The 4,981-nt window shown below is 38.7% G+C and overlaps 1 pseudogene; it reads left to right on the forward strand.

The window, feature by feature from the left end:
* The first annotated feature begins 2,502 nt into the window (after window positions 1-2,502).
* LOC118520310 (nucleophosmin pseudogene) lies at window positions 2,503-3,624 on the forward strand (annotated as a pseudogene).
* The last annotated feature ends 1,357 nt before the right edge of the window (window positions 3,625-4,981 follow it).

The raw sequence follows: 4,981 nt of genomic DNA on the forward strand, positions 1-4,981 counted from the left end.
GTACTATTGTGAGCATTCTTTTTTTTTTATTATTTATTTGAGAGAGAGAGTGAATGAGAGAGAGAGAGAACATGAGCAGGGACGGGGGGTGGAGGAGAGGGAGAAGCAGACTCCCTGCTGAGCAGGGAGCACGACATGGAGCTCGATCCCAGGACCCTGGGATCGTGACCGGAGCCGAAGGTAGGCTCTTAACCGACTGAGCCACCCAGGTGCCCCAGTGAGCAGACATTCTATCCAACAATTAAAGCTATGTGGTTCAGCTTCCTCTCATTATCTGTAGAATTGATTCCATACTTTATTCTGACACTTCTCACATATTTCAAATCACACTTATCACTGTTTTGTTACATATTTTCCTTCCCCACATAAACTTCCTTGTTGATTCACTTCCTCTCTTCTAAAATGTTTTATTGTCTAGCTTATATAATAGCTTCTTTAGTCCTCCTGTCATAAAGAGGCCCTGTAATAAACTCATATTCATTTCCATTTTTTAAAAAGATTTTATTTTTTATTTGAGAGAGAGAGAGAGAGAGCATGGGGGGGGAGGGGCAGAGGGAGAGGGAGAAACAGACTCCCTACTGAGCAGGGAGCCCTACACAGGGCTCCATCCCAGGACCCTGAGATCATGACCTGAGCTGAAGGCAGATGCTTAACCAACTGAGCCAACCAGGCACCTCCTGTTTCCATTTTTTAATTGTGGTAAAATAACATAATATCTACCATTTTAACCATTTATAAGTGTACAATTTAGTAACATTAAGCACATGAACAATGTTGTGTGACCATTACCACTATCTTTTTCAATTAATTTTTTATCATCCCAAATAGAAACTCTGTATCCTTTAAGCAGTAACTTATTTCCCTTTCCATTTAGCCCAGAGTAACTTCTATTCTACTCTTTGTATCTATGAATTTGACCGCTCTAAGAACCCCCTACAAGGAAAATCATACAATGTTTATCTTTTAGTGGCTGACTTACTTCACTTATTTTGTCTTCAAGGGTTATCCATATTGTAGCATGAATTAGAATTTCCTTCCTTTTTAAGACTGAATAATATTTCATTGAGAGTACGTACCACATTTTGTTTATTCATTTATCATTCAATGGACACTTGGGTTGCTTCCTTTCCACTTTCTGAATTTTCTGAATAATGTTGTTATGAATACAGTTATAAAAGTATCTGTGTGTATATATACCACATCTTCTTTATCCATTCATCTGTTGATGGACATCTTGGCTCTTTCCATAGTTTGGCTATTGTGGACATTGCTGCTTATAAACAGTGGGGTGCACGTACCCCTTCAGATCACTACATTTGTATCTTTGGGGTAAATACCCAGTAGTGCAATTGCTGGGTCGTAGAAGATGTGGTATATATATACAATGGAATATTATGCAGCCATCCAAAAAAACAAAATCTTGCCATTTGCAATGACATGGATGGAACTAGAGGGTATTATGCTGAGCGAAATAAGTCAGAGAAAGACATGTATCATATGAACTCACTGATATGAGGAATTCTTAATCTCAGGAAACAAACTGCGGGTTGCTGGAGAGGTGGGGGGTGGGAGGGATGGGGTAGCTGGGTGATAGACATTGGGGAGGTTATGTGCTATGGTGAGCACTGTGAATTGTGTAAGACTGTTGAATCACAGATCTGTACCTCTGAAATAAATAATACATTATCTGTTAAAAAAAAAAAAGAAGATAGTAGGAAGGGAAAAATGAAGTGGGGGAAATCGGAGGGGGAGACAAACCATGAGAGACTATGGACTCTGAGAAACAAACTGAGGGTTCTAGAGGGGAGGGGAGTGGGGGCATGGTTAGGCCTGGTGATGGGTATTAAAGAGGGCACGTATTGAATGGAGCACTGGGTGTTATACACAAACAATGAATCATGGAACACTACATCAAAAACTAATGATGTAATGTATAGTGATTAACATAACATAATAAAATAAAATTAAAAAAAAAAGTATCTGTGTGAGTCCCTGTTTTCAATTTCGGCATATATGCCCCAAAGTGGAATTGATGGATCAAATGACCAATTATATTTTTATTTTTTTGAGGATCATCATACTGTTTTCCACAATTTGCATCATTTTACAGTCCAATCTAGTAACAGTGCATGAGGTTCCAATTTTCGACATCTTTACCATACTTGTTGCATTCTAGTGAGTATAAAGTGGTATCTCATTGTGGCTCATTGTGGCTTGATTTATATTTCCCTAATGATTAGTGATGTTGAGCATTTTCTTTCATGTGCGTATTGACCATTTACATGCATTATTTTGATAAATGTCTACTCAGTCGTTGCCAATTTTTAAAAAGTTGTGGCAAAGAATATATAATATTTATCATCTTACCTTTTTTAAATATATAGTTCAGTAGTATTAAGTATATTCACATTTGTCCCTGGTATGATTCCATCCTGCACAGCTATTCTGTGGAACAGTAGTCATTTATCTCTGTCCACCTTCTCTCCCACCTAATTGTGGAAGATTTGATGGACATGGACATGAGCCCCCAGAGGCCCCAGAACTATCTTTTCGGTTGTGAACTAAAGGCTGACAAAGATTATCACTTTAAGGTGGATAATGATGAAAATGAGCACCAGTTATCTTTAAGAAAGGTCAGTTTAGGAGCTGGTGCAAAGGATGAAATGCACATTGTTGAAGCAGAGGCAATGAATTATGAAGGCAGTCCAATTAAAGTCACACGGGCAACTCTGAAAATGTCTGTACAGCCAACAGTTTCCCTTGGGGACTTTGAAATAACACCACCTGTGGTCCTACGGTTGAGATGTGGTTCAGGGCCTGTGCATATTAGTGGACAGCACTTAGCTCTGGAGGAAGATGCAGAGCCAGAAGATGAAGAGGAAGAGATGTGAACCACTTAGTATATCCAGAAAGCATTCTGCCCCTGGAAGTGGTAGCAAGGTTCCACAGAAAAAAGTAAAACTTGCTGCTGATGAAGATGATGAGGAGGGCGCCTGGGTGGCTCAGTTGGTTAAGCGACTGCCTTCGGCTCAGGTCATGATCCTGGAGTCCCGGGATCGAGTCCTGCATCGGGCTCCCTGCTCGGCAGGGAGTCTGCTTCTCCCTCTGACCCTCCTCCCTCTCATGCTCTCTGTCTCTCATTCTCTCTCTCACAAATAAGTAAAACCTTAAAAAAAAAAAAAAAAAAAAAAGATGAGGAGGAGGAGGAAGCAGAAGAAAAGGCTCCAGTAAAGAAATGTATATGAGATACTCCAGCCAAAAATGCACAAAAATCAAACCAGAATGTAAAAGACTCGAAACCATCAACACCAAGATCAAAAAGTCAAGAATATTTCAAAACAAACAAACAAAAAAACAAACAAAAAAAACAGGAAAAGACTCCCCAAAACACCAAAATGACCTAGTTCTGTAGAAGACATTAAAGGAAAAATGCAAGCAAGTATAGAAAAAGATGGTTTTCTTCCCATAGTGGAAGCCAAGTTCATCAATTATGTGAATAATTGCTTCTGGATGACTGACCTAGAGGCTATTGAAGATCTCTGGCAGTGGAGGAAGTCTTTTAAAGAAAAGAGTTTAAACAGTTTGTTAAAACTTTCAGTCTTATTTCATTTCTGTAACAGTTGATATCTGGCTATCCTTTTTATAAGGCAGAGTGAGAACTTTCCCTACCATGTCTGATAAATGTCCGTGTTCCATTACCACGAATGTGTTGCCCAAAATGTCTGTTTAGTTTTTAAAGGTGAACTCCACCCTTTGCTTGGTTTTTAAGTACGTATGGAATGTCATGATAGGATATAGTAGTAGTGGTGGTCAGACAAATGGAAATGGTGGGGAGACAAAAACATACATGTGAAATAAACTCAGTATTTTAATAAAGTAAAAAAAAGTATATTTACATTATTGTGCAACAGATTTCCAGAACCTTTTCATTTGCAACACTGAAACTCTATAACCACTAAATACTAACTACCCTTTTCCGTCTCCCCATCCCTTGGCAACCAATTTTCTACTTTTTTTTTTTTTTTTTAAGATTTTATTTATTTATCTGTCAGAGAGAGAGAGAGAGCACAAGCAGGGGGAGTGGCAGGCAGAGGGAGAAGCAGACTTCCCACTGAGCAGGGAGCCCAATGCCGGACTTGATCCCAGGACCCCAGGATCACGACCTGAGCCCAAGGTAGACGCTTAACCGACTGAGCTACCCAGGCGTCCCCTACTTTATGTTTCTGTGCTTTTTTTTTCTATTTTAGACACTTCCTATGAGAGAAATTATATGGTTATCTATCCTTTTGTGATTAACTTATTTTGCTTAACTGAATAATATCCTAAGGATCATCAGTGTTGTAGTATGTTCCAGGATTTCCTTATTTTTTAAGGCTGCATAATATTCCATTGTATGTATACACCCCATTTTCTTTTTTTTTTTTTTTTTTTTAAGATTTTATTTATTTATTGGAGAGAGAGAGAGAGGAGCAGAGGGAGAAGGACAAGCAGACTCTGCGCCCAGCATGGAGCCTGACGCAGGCCTTAATCTCACGACTCTGAGATCTTTACCTAGCCAAAATCAAGAGTCAGATGCTTAATGGACAGAGCCATTCAGGCACTCCTCACATTTTCTTTATCCGTTCATCTGTTAATGAACATTTGGGTTGCTTCTACCTCTTGGATATTGTGGATAATACTACAATGAACATAAGTATACAGGTACCCCTCAAGATCTTGCTTTGAATCTTTTGGGTATATATCCAGAAGTAGGATTGCTGGATCATATAGTTATTCTATTATTTTTTAAAAATTGTTGAGGAAACTTCATACTGTTTTCCATAATGGCTTTAACATTTAACTTTCCCACCAACAGTGCACAAGGGTTCCAATGTCTCTGTATTCTCACCAACCCTTATTAATTTTTGTTCTTTTGATAAGAGCATCCTGTGAGGTAATTAACAGTAATGTTGGTGATATTAGTAATATTAAACCTCTTTTC

The sequence above is a fragment of the Halichoerus grypus genome, chromosome 4 (genome assembly GCF_964656455.1).
Source record: "Halichoerus grypus chromosome 4, mHalGry1.hap1.1, whole genome shotgun sequence".
Lineage (NCBI taxonomy): Eukaryota > Metazoa > Chordata > Mammalia > Carnivora > Phocidae > Halichoerus > Halichoerus grypus.